Source organism: Marmota flaviventris, chromosome 1 (genome assembly GCF_047511675.1).
Source record: "Marmota flaviventris isolate mMarFla1 chromosome 1, mMarFla1.hap1, whole genome shotgun sequence".
Classification (NCBI taxonomy): domain Eukaryota; kingdom Metazoa; phylum Chordata; class Mammalia; order Rodentia; family Sciuridae; genus Marmota; species Marmota flaviventris.
This window is the reverse complement of record NC_092498.1, coordinates 88,354,242-88,369,647: the sequence shown is the minus strand read 5'-3', so window position 1 is coordinate 88,369,647 and position 15,406 is coordinate 88,354,242.

Genomic DNA, 15,406 nt, shown 5'->3' with positions numbered 1-15,406 from the left:
TGGAGTAGGTGGATAGATACATAACTGCCCCGCCCCTTATTTGTTCATACAAAATACTCAATTGTTTTCATTGAATTCCTTCCCAAAGCGGTGTGGGAGTACACAGGCTAGATAGGCAGAGCATTTTTTCACGAAGCTTAACAAGTTTGAGAGACTGAAATAGGGATGAGTGGTATTAAAAGTATTTAGCAATTGGTAAAACACGGGGGCTAATTAATTGGAAAGATTCTGCTGTTGAGGGAGAGGCAGCTCCTGGAGTTCCTGTCCTGGGGCAGCTGTTAACTCTTCAGTTGTTGGATCTTGGAGAGGTCCAGGGCTCCAAAGAGTTAGGAGCTCATGGTAGGGTTCACACTGACTGTTTAGCAACTGTTAGGGAGGTGTTTTGATATTTAAACAACCGGTAGGATTGTACCACTGTGTGCCTGGTAAGTGTCCACTCCAATTGTAGATACAGAATTATAGAATCCTTGAGTTGGGAAATGTTGGAAGTCTTTAAAGAAATCATGGTTGAGGCAGGAGGATCACAATTTCAAAGCCAGCCTCAGCAATTTAGTGAGACCCTGTCTCAAAAATTTTAAAAAAGGGGTGGGATGGGGGGGTGGGGTCTGGGGATATGGCTTAGGGGTTGAGCTTCCCTGGGTTCAATCCAAGAAAAAAAGAAAAAGATGATGTCTCCAGACAATGACCTTGCCAAAAGCAAAGACCACAGGTGCCCTGTGATGGATGAATGATTCTGTGACAGAATGGACCTGAATGCAAGGCTACATGCTAATCAAATTTCCACCCTGCCTTTCATCGTGATGCAAGGTCGCTGTGGGTTTTTATTTGCAGATCCCTCCCACCTTTGTGCAGGATAATGTGACTTCATATCATTGCAGTCTTTTATTTTCTGATCAGTGTCTTAGCCCATGCCTGGCCCAGTCCCTGTGTCTATTCTACACATGTTGACATATATTTGCTAGCATAGCATCTATTACATATGTTTCTGTTCTGATTTCTGCCCCTTTTTTTGGACAATTTTCTCTTCCCATCACAACTCTTTGGCTTCAACAAGAAAATGTTTTCTATCCTCTGTGTTTTACCAATGGAACAGATAAAGATTCAATAGCTGGGAGCTGTGATGTGAATGCAAAAAGTAGCACACAGCCAAGAGGAGTGAGGGACTGAGAGGAGGGGATGGGAGGAGCCTTGCTGGCAGGGAGCCCTCCTTCCTCGGTTGCATCCTGTGATCAGTTCTTTGAAGAGCCCTTTACACGGACCTTGACCACCAGAACTTGGCAGAGGGTGGGGCAGCAGTTAATGTTCTTGGGAGAGCTGATGGCTTTGATGGCTTGCTTTTGATGAGGACGTGAGTGTGCTAAGGACATTGTCCGGTGCCACAGGCTGGAGCACAGGGGCAAGGAGTTGCAGCAGCGCCATGCTGGATGCTCAGCTGGGCAGTCCAAATCTGGTGTGACCATCGGAGAGGTTTATTTTGTTAAATCACCCTGGAGTTCCTCTGGAGTCTGAATTTGATATATGATCCATATTTAGTATGAGTGGGACTATTATTGCTTCTATAATGATAAGAATAAAATAAAAACTTATTGCTACTTTTCACAAGTGCGCGATGAAATAGATGTTATGATCCTCATTGTACAGCTGAAGATCACGCAGGAAATCCCGGCAATAAGTAGATCCAAAGTCTACACGCCCCACCCTGTCCCCATGGAGCCATGCCAAGAGACACAAAAAGCCACGGTCAGCTCCTGACAAGGGCAAGATAGAGGAGGTTTTTGAGTTTCAGATTTTCTTTAACTTTCAAAAAGAGAAATTCAGCATTTCTTCATTTAAAACCTATCATAGAGAAATAGGGTGGTCTTTGAAGGGCTCAAGAATCTTTAGGAATAGGAGAAATGGACACTTTATAGCTATATACTTGCCACCAGAAGGCAGGGTACACAAATATTCCACTTGCTAAGTAAGAATAACAAGCTCTTGTTACATTTTAGAAATGACACCATGGCTGCAGATCATCACAACTGCCAATAATACTGGCCCAGAGTAACTTGGTTATCAAAGAAGTAGACATAGTACATGCATTCAGTGGACCCTCATTATCCACAGACCCCCTATTTGTGAATTCACTGACTTGCTAAAATTTATTTATAACCCTAAAGTCCGTCCTCATGTCCCTATGGGAGTCATTCACAGACATGTGCAGAGCAGTGAAAAATTTGTCACCCCTGTGCACTTACATTCCAAGGCTGAGGGTGGCCCAAGGGGGGTGCTCTGCTTTCTTGCACCACTTCCCATACTAGAAACAAATGTCTTTTTCCTAGTTTATTGGTGCCTTGCGACTCACATTTTGTGCTTTCCGTGGGTGATTTCACTGTTTCAGGTGGCCCCCAAGCACAGGGCTGGAGCTCAGACCAGTGCCCTGAAGAGCAAGGAGGCTGTGATATGCATCGCAAAGAAAATGTGTTAGTGCTGCTGGCCGTGAGTTCAATGTCAACTGTTCAACAATATATAGGAAATATGAATTGTTTAGATGAAAGTGCACATAAAGCAAAGTTATGCATGAATCAGCTGACAAAATACTGTGACAAAAGGCACACAGAAACCTAACCCTTTTTTCAGTAAAGCAGTGATATTTTAGAACATAACTTCCAAGAGAAACCAGAATCAACTATATTTTTATATGAATAGTACATATACGAATAGAAGTATTTATACAATGTCTTATTCTAATTCACTGAGGCCTTAAAACCTTAATAGTATACTATTCATTAATAAATGATACTGGGAGGTGGACATAGTGGTACATGCCTATAATCCAAGTGACTCTGGAGGCCAAGGCAGGAGGACTGAAAGTTCTAGGCCAGCCTCAGCAATTTAGTGAGACCTTGTCTCAAAATAAAAAATAAAAAGGACTGGGATGTAGCTCAGTGTAGAGTGCCCCTGGGCTTAATCCTCAATCCTAAGTAATAATTAATAATAATAATAATAATACTTTGAAGAAGTATTATTAAGATTAATATTAAACAGGGATGAAAGGTGGGAGGGAAAGGGAGAGAGAAGGGAAATTGCCTGGAAATGGAAGGAGACCCTCAGAGTTATACAAAAGTACATACAAGAGGAAGTGAGGGGAAAGGGAAAAATAATACAAGGGGGACAAATGAATGTCAGTAGAGGGGGCAGAGAGAGAAGAGGGGAGGGGAGGGGAGGGGAGGGGGGGTAGTAGAGGATAGGAAAGGCAGCAGAACACAACAGACACTAGTATGGCAATATGTAAATCAATGGATGTGTAACTGATGTAATTCTGCAATCTGTATATGGGGTAAAAATGGGAGCTCATAACCCACTTGAATCAAAGTGTGAAATATGATATATCAAGAACTATGTAATGTTTTGAACAGCCAACAATAAAAAATTTAAAAATAAATAAATAAATAAATAAATAAGAACTAATGTCTATGCTCCTCAAATTATCACATGAAATAGAAAGGGATGGAACACTTCCAAAAAAAAAAAAAATAATAATAATACTTTGAGAAAACAATCACCAGTCAATAAAGTACATTTTTTTTCTTATATATGGCTGAAAGATCCTATAATTGATCTTTTGTTCAGCTAGCCATATTTTTGATCAGTAATAATTTGTACCAACTTAAAAATGTTACCTAACTACTGTTGGGAAGAGTGGGAGTATGTAGGCTGTAATAGTTTGCGAATGTTACTGCAAAACATTTACTTGGACCATGACTACATTCCAAGCAACATTTTCATTCCAGAAATCTGCCCAAGAGTTTGTTATCTACTTAATAAATGGACTTTTTAACCACAACATTTGGTCCAAATCGCTTTGGCAATATATCTTCAAGCAATTTAGCAATTCCCTTAATCACCAACTCAAACTGCCTGAGTCAGACCCTCCCACAGTGCCTTTCTGGAAGTCCAACCTGAATCCTCCCAAATTCACTCCCTGCTACCCTGTGAGGGCAGGGCAAGACACCTGTCAGTTTCATTTATCATGCACACAGCAATTGCCCACCAGGGGCTTCCTGGCATCTTTTAGTTCTCAGATGCATAGTTGCTATCTATCTTGAATCTGGGAAATAAATTGAGTAAACAGAAGTCATCACAAAGTAAGATATGTATTAGTTCAAAAAATTTAATTGAAATAAAAAAGACCAAGTTGTCATTCTTATTTAGTCAACTTCACAGTTAAATCATCTTATAAAAAGCAACATGTGTGGTGAGGAGATTCAAGGACACCCGGCTACAGGAGGTTGTCTTCATCCATGATAGTAAATAAATATGTCAAGTAGGCAAATGACCCAAGTGGGTCTGTAAAAGTTAAGTCCGGACAGAGTATTCCTTGGACTCCCTCTGAGGTGAAAAATCCCCACACTCCATGCTTCTAGCTGGACTACTAGGAGGTAATCTTGAGGTTTTTCCAGATCATCTTGATGTTAGCAAGTCTTCTTAAGTGCTTTAGACCCTGAAAAATGCCCAAGGGAATATACACCCCACTCTGCATCTGATAACAGTCACTTCCCGTCCTGTTTGCTAGTCTTTCTCCTGGTCATCCTCAGAGATTACAGGTATTGGTAACTTATTAATTCTTGCATTCAACAAATATCATCCAGCCCCGGCTCCTTTGTAGGCACATAGTCTAGAAGTCAGAACAAGGGTATGTGGGCACCCTGAGTCAGATAACAGTTTGGAGCTCAAAGTTGGTTAATAATTTAATAGCCTCCAATTATATTCTGGAAAATTATGCTTCTGTGGGCTGGGGATATGGTAGAGTGCTTGCCTTGCATGCACTTGGCCCTGGGTTCAATCTGCAGCACCACAAAATAAAAAGAATTGTGCTCCATATATTAGAAAATGACAAAAGAATGTGCACCAAAAAGAAATGTCTTTCTATGTCACGCAAAGGCAAAGGCTACTTTATATTTTACAAACTTAATGGAGAATTGTGTGGCAACCCGAGTTAATTGACATCATATATTTTTTTAAAGACAGAGTGAGAGAGAGGGAGAGAGAGAGAGAATTTTTTTAATATTTATTTTTTAGTATTTGGCGGACACAACATCTTTGTTTGTATGTGGTGCTGAGGATCGAACCCGGGCCTTAGGCATGCCAGGCGAGCGTGCTACCGCTTGAGCCACATCCCCAGCCCGACATCATATTTTTTATTGATTTGTTTTAGAGTTGTATTTAGAAACTATCAAAACTGCCCCTCCCCCACAAGCAGCTACCCCTGACTTGTCCCTACATGACTGTCCTGCAGATTATAGTTTGTTACTTTTCTTTCAGTAATCAATTGCCAAATGAAATCAGAAAGCATTTTAATAAATAGATCACTATAACACTGAATTTTTCCCCCTGGGTTCCTAAATGCTTATTTTTAAGGTTTTTGTAATTTTTCTCTTTGGTACTGGAGATTGAAACCAGGGCCTTGCATGTGCTAGACAAGCACCGTATCACAGAGCTGCATCCCCATTCCTGTTTAAATTTTTTAAAAATTTGAGCTAGGATTGTGCTAAATTGCCCAGGCTGACCTTGAACTTGCCATCCTCCTGCCTTAGTCTCCCAAGTAGCTGGGATTACAGGCATGCTCCACCATTCCTGGCCTATTGTTCTTATCATTTTTATAAGCTCTTCAACACTCTTAGTGAAAAAAAAAAAGATTAGGTAGAAATAAACTATCAGCTTAATTAACATTGGAATATGTCTATGTTTAGATTGTTTATATTTTCTCCTTACTAGATTTAGGTTTTTAGCAGGGGCAAAATCTTCCAAACATATAATCCGATATGTAAGGATTATGTACCTCCTTTCACTAGATATTCACCATCTTCTATGTAAATCAACATAGTGAATCATATTTTCCCAATAGCTTTACATTGTAATGCCAAACCAGTTTTGTTTACTTATAAATTTATCTACAACTTGGGGCTTTGCTATCTTCATTTTGGGGCCCTCACCCCTAGATATTCTTTGCACCTAGAGAAACTGTGGTAGTTCCAAATTTAAGAGTATTTTTCATGAACCTTGAAAAGAATTTTTTTTGGTAATAACATCTAATCTGTCCCTTCCATCTGTTTTGTACATTCAAACTTTCTCTAACTTATAGTTTATTAAAATGAGGCATTCCTATAGATACATGACTTTGAGGAGGAATGTTTTGTAGAGGTCTCGAAATGAAAAGGTTATGGTTTCACAATAGAAACATTTTAATCACTGAGATTTCCAGGTGTAAGACAAAGGATCATATGCCTGTAATTTTGCTTCATGGAGACAAACTAATAAGACACAGATTTTATGAATATTCAACATAAGTTATTTTTTTGTGAAATAAAAAAAAGTGCTTTTAGTGACTTATTTTTACCATTTAGTTCTGCCAATGGGGAATAAATTACTATGGAGTTCATTGTGAATCCCAAATCTACAACTCCTCCTTAGGTGTACCTAAACAGGGAGAATTTCAAGTTCTAATACCCCATAGAAAGGAAGTCTTCAGTATTTGTCTTAAATATATTTCTGCATTAGTCTAAAGGAAATAAGATTTCACTAAATAGTTTAGCTAATTTTTCTGCTTCAGAAAGTCAAGACTTTAAATCAAGGGCCATTTACTGTGATCTTGTATCATCTTAAAACTCAATCATAATTAATTTGCTTTTCCAAACTTAATAGAAGAGCGAGCCATTCTTACAATGAGACCTTTGCTATTTAATGCTGTGTTCAAAGTAAGATAGAGAATTAGGAAAGATAAGGATCCTTTTTACAAGCTACTTATCAACCAAGAATGTATCTTTTCTTGGGATTGATAAGGTGTGGTTGAAGTTTAAATGATTTGCTCACAGAAAGAACTTTTTAAATACATAGAGTAATCTTTGACCTTTGCTGTATTGAATCAACAGAGTACAAGAGTCACTTTCAGTAAGTTTTTGCTCTTCCTTAAGAATGTCAGAGAATTTGGGGTGGAATACATCATTAGGAAATCCATGTATACCCGTCAATGCTCAGTATTTTATTTTTTAAAAATTTGTTATTTTGTAGATTTATGTGTTCATAAATATCAAATTTTGATGAGTATTAAATAATAAAAATTACTCTATTGATACTATCTAGATATTATGCTTAACATTTTATGTAAATCATGCATTTATTCTATCATAGTAATTATGAGAATACTTGTAGCCATTTGGAAAAAGCAAAAAAGCAACCATAGCCTCACACTAGAAGAGTACCCGGAAACGGATAACATGTGATTTAATTACATGTGACATTTAGGATATAGATTTGGTAGTTTTGATGTTGATCAAATGTGGGGGTGAGGAAAATGGAGGGAGAAAGGTATTTGCCATGTATCTGGCTTGGATTCCTGGGAGCTGAGGTTGGCATTTATTGAAATTGGGAACAGAAGAGGAGGAGCAGTTTTAGGTTGAGGGAAAAAGAGCCTTTTGTTTTGTTGTGTTGAGTTTTAGGTGGCCATTAGATATTCTAGCAAATCTAGAACTTATTCATGGGAAAACAAACTTAAGGTCACATGGTCAGGATTTGAGACAGGGTGGTCTGGTTTCAGATTCCCTGCTCTTAACCACTATACTATACTGCTTCTCAAATCTTGGGCATACTCTTCTCTGAAGAGGTGGATTTTTTTTTTTTTTGTACCAGGGATTCAGGGGGACTTAACCACTGAGCCACATCCCCAACCCTTTTTTGTATTTTATTTAGAGACAATAAAATAAAATACAAAATACAAAATAAAATACAAACTTTCTTAGCACCTCACTGAGTTGCTTAGTGTCTCACTGAGTTGCTTAATGTCTCGCTGAGTTGCTGAGGCTGGCTTTGAACACATGATCCTCCTGCCTCAGCCATCCAAGACACTGGGATTATAGGTGTGTGCTACTGTATCCAGATAAGACATAGATCTTGAAGAAGATCTATTCATATTCTTGAAGAAGATCCATTCATATTCATATTCATCTCTCTCTCTCTCTCTCTTTTTATGGTGCTGGGAATCAAACTTGTATGCTAGGCAAGTGCTCTACCACTGAGATACATCCCGAACCCAATACCTATTTTTATTTCTTTCTGTAGGACATGGGTTTTAATTCACCAAATTCCACTAACTGCTTGCTTGATCCTGGGCAAATCATTAACCATTCAGGTCACTGTCTCCAAACAGAAGGAGTTGGAGTAGGTCAGTTTGGGTTGTATGAGAGGAGGTAGCTCAGGAAGAGAAGAACATGAACAAACAGGGTTTATCTTAAGAATGTAAGGTTTGTTCACCTTCTGAAAATTAGGCAATGTAGATTTACATTGGAAAATAGTGACATGATCATATCCACAGATGCAGAAGAAATTTTCAACAAATTCAGTATGTATGATGATAAAATCAACAAACTTGAAGGGAATTTTCTTAACATGATAAACGGCAACTACAGCTAAATCATACATAGTGGTGAAAAGTACTTTGCCTGAATATTGGGGCAGAGTTTAAAATTAGAGCAAGAATCTCACAACTCTTGTTTAAGAGCATAGTTAGTGTAAAAAGGAAGGATAGGAAAGAAATAATAAAATTCACACTATTTGCAATAATCATGGCTTTCTACCTCTGAAACTAAAGAAATGCACAAAAACAAAACGACAACAATGGAAAAAATCCTTCTAGAACCAATAAGAAAATTTTGAAGTCTTCAAGTCACAGGTTGCCACAGGCTGTAATATTTTTACATAATATTAATGAATAACTTGAAGTTGAAAGTTTAAAAATTACATTTATCAATAGCTCCAAAATCCAAAACACTTAGTTATAAATATAACAAGATATTTGCAAAATCTGAATGCTGAATCACTAATGAAAGCATTCAAACACAAAGAGAGATATTGTGCTATTGTTCTGGAAGACTAAATATTGTTAAGATGTTAATTCTTGCAAAATTAATCTATTGCTTTATTATAATTCCAATAAAAATACCAGCAGAATTCTTTTTTGTTATTGACAATATGATTCTAAAATTTATATGGAAAAAATCAAAGGAACTGGAATAAACATATTTTAACTTTGAAAAAAAAAAGTTAGGACATTAATGCTGCCTGATTTTAAGATCTACATGAATCATAGTGACAAGTTAATGTGTTATTCACAGGAGGATAGAGAAAGAATACAGTCCAAGGGTTCATTCTTACAAATAGTTCCATTATTTATTCATTTATTGGTATAGGGTATTGAACCCAAGGGCTCTTTACCACTGAGCTATAGCCCCAGTCTTTTTTTATTTTTTATTTTGAGACAAGGTCTTGCTAAGTTGGTGAGGGTCTCACTTTACTCAGTTACTCAGGTTGACCTTGAACTTGTGATTTTTTTGTCTCAGCCTCCAGAGTTGCTGGGATTACAGGTGTGTGCCACTGTATTCAGCTCCAACTTATTTTTTGACAAAGGTGCAAAGACAATTCAATTGAGGAAGCATAGGGTTTTCAGCAGATGGTGCTAGAACAATTTGAAAAAAAAATATATATATATATATACATATATATCTAATATAATATATAATATATATGCATGTATATATGTATATGTATATATAATATAAAAAATTATGTCAATATATACTTCATATCACAAGCAAGAATTAACTTAAATGGTACATAGATCTAAAGGTAAAACATAAAAGTATAAAACTTTTAGAAGAAAAAATGTTTATAACATTAGGTTTGTCAAAGAGTTCTTAGATATGACATTGAAAGTCTAATATATACAAGAAAAAAATTGCTGAATTGGAATTCAGAAAATAAAATACTTTTGCTCTGTGAGAGATATTCTTAAGAAAATGAAAGACAAGCTACAGAGTGGAAGAAAATATTTGGAAATCATATATCTGACAGAGGAATTATATCCAGAATATACAAAGAACTTTCAAAACTCAAATAGGAGAAAACTAAAAATAAATAAATAAAAATTGTGTGGGGGCGGCATGAGATTTCGACACTTTACCAAGATATATATATCTAGTAAAAAAAACATATGGAAAGATGTTCAACATTATTAGTCACCAGGGAATGCAAATTTAAACCACTTCGATAAAACTTTACATGTCTTTTAAAATGTTACTACAAAAACTGACAATATCAAGTACTGGTAAAGAATTCCCATACATGGTGAGAACACAAAATGGTACACAAACTTAAACATGTACTTGTTCTATGTATTTACTTTAGAGAAATGAAAACTTAGAATCAGACAAAAAGCTGTGCTGAAATAACTATAGCAGCATTGTTCATAATTGCAAAAACCTGGAAACAATCCAAATACCCTACATTTGGAAATGGGTCAACAAACAATGGTACATCCACTAAACGGAGTACCACCAGTGAGCAATTAAAAAAAAAAAAAAAAACAGAACTGTTGACACTCTCAGCATGGATGCATTATGATAATCCTGCAGTATGCTAAGTGGAAGAAATAAGGCTTAAAAAGTGGCAGATGGTAGGATTCCATTTATAAGACATTCTGGAAGAAACAATACTATAGTGAAGAAATAGTATCAGTGTTTACTAGGGTTTGAGGGACCAGAGAGGATTTGACTATAAAGATGCATGGTGGGGAAATTTTCTGGAGAGTGGGAACTGTCCTGTTTCCTGATTAGGGTGGTTGTTACAACGTTCTGAATTTGCCAAAACTCAGAGAACTGTAAATTGCAAGAGATTTTAAAAATTAAAAAAAAAAAAGTGTTAGTATTGGGAATCGAATACAAGGGCTGACACAGGCTATGCAAGTGCTCTACCACTGAGTTACATCCCCAGCCCCTCAAATGGATTTTATGATATGTAAATTTAATTTTTTTTTTAAATAACGGGAGATGGACAAATAAAATAAAACTGACTTTAAAATGGTTAAAAATCTTCTGTCTGTAAAAATGATCAAAAGGCCTAGATACAATGCAGATGAAATTTTCAAAAAAAACATTTGTAATGCCCCGTGGGCAGAGGATGGGCACCTATGATCCCGAAATGTTGTTCACAAATGTAAAGTAACCAATCGCCCATGCACCAGTGGTCCTTTAGGGGCGCATTACTTCCAGAGACCACTAGAGGCAGCACAGAGGCCCTCCAGTCAAACCCAGAAGAGCAAAAGTCAGGACAGCTGCCTCCCCTGCCCTTGGATTTGTTTGGAGGGCCCGCTTTGCAATCCACTGCCTTTGTTTAACTCACTCACGTTGTGGGTGGCATATAGAGTGGGGCGATGTGACCGCAGAAGCATTCTGTGGGTGCTTGAGGCGGCGTAATCTTGGGTGCCTGCCTGGGTTTTGGGGACCCTTACGCTGGGGAATGGCGTGGGTCTCGGTCACTGTTCAGGGTAACTGGTGGAATGTGGACAGGGAGTTTTGGGGGAGGGCTCATGTCTCTGCTCAACTCCTAACCCTTTGACTGGTGCCTCCAGATTGGAAACCCCAGAAAAGTGACATGGGACAGAAAATCTGAAGAGCACAAATATGAACTTCTTAGTGTGGCAGATTGTCTAAGTGGACTGGGAAAGGTTGAGGGAGAGAGGCCGTGGGGACCAGAAGAGGACAAAGAAACGGCAACCCTATCCTTTATTTCCTCCCTCCCTCCCTTCCTTCCTTCCACCCATTCTTCCTCTCTTCCTTCTTCCTTCTCTTTTGATGGGAACTCTCCACTACACCCCAACCTCACATTTTCCCTCCTCTTTTGTGCTTTTTCTGTCTTCTTCATTCTTTTCCTCCTCTCACAACTAGTCAGCAGAATTATAAATATTTACTGCATGTGACAGAGAGGGATCTGTGAAGGATGATATATTAATTTCCTGGGTCTGCCATAACAGATTAGCACAAATTTGGTGGCTTAAAGCAACACAACTTTATTCTCACAGTTCTGGGGGCCATCAATATATTGGCAAGGCCACACTTCTCTCAAGGCTCCAGCAGAGACTGTACTTGCCTCTTCTAGCATCTGATGGCTCCAGGCATTCCTTGAGCTATGAATGCCTAACTTCAGTCTCTGCCTCCCCAGGAACATGTCCTTTTCTGCCACTGTCTATGCATCTGTCCTCTGCTTACAGCTGGGAATAATTATGCAGAACCCACTTGGATAATCCAGAATGAGCTCATTTTAAGATTCTTTTTAAAAACTATTTTATTTTTTAGTTGTAGTTGGACACAATATTTTTATTTTTATTTTTATGTGGTGTTGAGGATGGAACCTTGCACATGCTAGGCGAGCGATCTACCACTGAGCCACAACCCCAGCCCAAGATTCTTAATTATAATTGTAAAAATTATTTTCTCAAGAAAGGTCATATCCATAGGTTCTGGGGGTAAGGATCTATCTTTTGCGGGAGGACTACTATTCAAGGCCTTATGGATGAGATTCCAATCTCCAGATAACATTCAGTTCTCACTCATTCAGTAAGCCAAATAGTGACTGGGATGAATGTTACCTAACCTCATACTACAACAGAACATGGAAGTCTATTGGTACTGTACTTAGGAAGCTGACAGTCTCACTGCAGATCCACAATAAATTCTAAAACAAACACCAGCAACAGAACCGCACAAAAATACCACCCTACAAAAAAGGTAAAGAATAAAGTAGTAATGAAAGTTTAATAATATAAGCTGGATGCAGTAACACATGCCTGTAATCCTAATGACTAGTGAGGCTGAGGCAGAAAGATAAAAGTTCAAGGCCAGCTTCAGCAACTTAGCAAGACTCTGTTTCAAATAAAAAAATTTAAAAAGGCTGGTTTCTAGCTCAATGGTAGAGTGCTGCTGGGTTCAAACCCCAGTATTGCAATAATAATAATAATAATAATAATAATAATAATAATAATAATGTAAATGTGGTTAAAAAGAAACTAGTTGAAGAAACAAGACTAGCACATCTCATAACTAAAGAACAATTTAACCAATAGTGATGGAAAAAATGGACAAAGGATAAGAAAAGAGAGTTGATATAAAAATCACAGAAAACATGCTACAGCTCAGTTATAGTAAGAAAAATGCAAATTAAAACTCTCTGAGATACATATGTCTCAGAGCATAGATAAATTTTACCTAGTAGGTAGCTAAACATCCAAAAGTTTGATCAGACTCTCTTGGTGAGGCTGTGGGGAAATAGCATTTTCATACATTGCTTATGGTGTAAGTGTTTGGGTACAATCTTACAGAGACAATTCGATAGTATCTGTATGATTTTTCTACAAAAATCGTAAAATATATGTTCTTTGACCCAACCTTCCCACTTTTAAGATTTTATTTTACAGGGTGTAAAAGCTGTGTTCGAATTACTGTGTGAAACATTAAGGAGCAGAACGCTGGAAGTGACCAAAGATGCTGTAACGGGAGGCCGGGGTTATGACTGTTGGTGGAGGGAGGGAGCTCCATGGACTGAGTACCAGGAAATCCTCACAAGGTCCCGTGACTCCAACTCTCCTTCATTGTCCTTAACTGTCACTCTTCTCAAACCACCGTCATCTTCCAGACAGTGAGTGCTTCTCTGCAGTGCTGTTCTGTTTCTTGCCTCAGCTTCTCCAGCGGCCGTCAGTATGCCGTGGAAAGGTTAGCTAAGGAGCACACTGAAGCAAAAGCTCACTCTTACCCAGAGGTGGTGGATGTCCAGTTGACATAAACACGCAGGCCCAAATTCAACACAGCTAGTACAGCCATTCACTGCCCACAAGGGGATACATGGACCAACATGCAGTTACTAGGCTAGACTCAGAGGAAACCTGCCTGCACTGGGCACACAAGCCTGATAAACTGTGGGTACCCTTTGGAGGAAATGCAGGGGCATGCATTCACAACACACACACACACACACACCACACACACACACACACATTCACTCACTCACTCACTCACTCTCTGTGAAGTTCGACCAACCAAGGAATGAAATTGATTTGCCAGGAAAAGCTTCATCATAAGTTGCAGCATTTCAATATCTTTGTGTTTCTAGACTCCAAATCTGTCTCTAATCTCAGAGTGGTTCAGGGGAGAATGAAGAAAGCAAAGATAGGAATTCCACAGACTCAGCCTTTTAGCAACAATGAGCAATAAAGTCTTGGGTGATCACTGAATTTCTTTGAGATTCTATTTTTTGCTCAACAAAATGAAAGTTACCTTTGGCAAATCAGTTAGCTTAACAAACCATGCTAAAACTTGGTGGCTTAAAACACCACCAATTGAATCTGGGAATAATTCTGCAGGTCACCAATTTGGACAGGGCTCAGCTGGGTGGTTCTGGTTTCATCTAGACATTCTCCTGCATCTTCAGTTAGTGGCCGATTTGGCCAGTAGCCACATAGTGGCAGGGACAGCTCATCTGTCTCTCTTCCTACAGTGTTCTCTCAAGTTGGGATAGGATACTGAGAGAGTGGAAGGCCCCTTGAAACCTAGATTTGCATTAGCAACATAATTGTGTCACCCCAAAATTGATATGTGGAAGCCCTCACCCCCTGATGTGACTGTATTTAGAGTCAGGGCCTATGAGAAGAAAATAAAGTTAATGAGGTTATAAGGTTGGACTCTTCTGAAGAAGAAGAGACATCAAGGATCTCTCTCAGCCTATGCACAGAGAGAGGGACCCAGTGAAAAGGCAGCCATCTGCAAGCCAGGAAGAGAGGCCTCACCAGACCTCAGCCCTGTGGGATGTTGATCTTGGATTTCCAGCCTCTAGAACTGTAAGAGAATAAGTTTCTGTTGTTTAATTCACCCAGTCTGTGGTGTTTGTTACAGCAGCCAGAGCAGACTAACACACATGGACTAAATATCAGTTCTTCCACATTCTTTTGGCCACAGAAAGTTATGAGACTAAACCCACAGACTAAGCATTGGGAAACAGATGCCACATCTTAAAAGGGAGATCTGCAAGGTCACATACGAAAGGAGTATGTATGTAGGAATGATAATTAACTAACGCTGCAGTTTTTTATGGATCCCATAAGATCATGCAACGTGAAAGTGCTTCTTGAAGTGTCAAGCCCTATGGAATGTGGACTATGATTGGCATTCTGGCCTGCTGTATGGCAGCACTGACTATGTCTTCCATAGCAAAACAGAATGGGAATGTAGATGTTTCTACATGGCACATTTCCCCCAGGGAGTTCCCAGGAAGGCCTGTAAACCTTATGATTAACTAGAGAAGCAATCATGGTTCAGTTGGCAACACTGCTTTTTCATAGCTAAAAGAGCCCGAAAATAAATATTTGAAGGAGTGTCCCATTCAGTGAGTTCAAAAAACAGGAAGTCAATGGTTGGATGAATAGAAGAAAGAAGGGATGCAGATCACGTTGGGTTTGAGGACTTGCCATCCATGCTCAGCACTTCCCCAAAAGATCAAGGGAGAAAGTGGGAGGCAGCCACCTGTGGGCAGATCTTTAGTTTCAGGA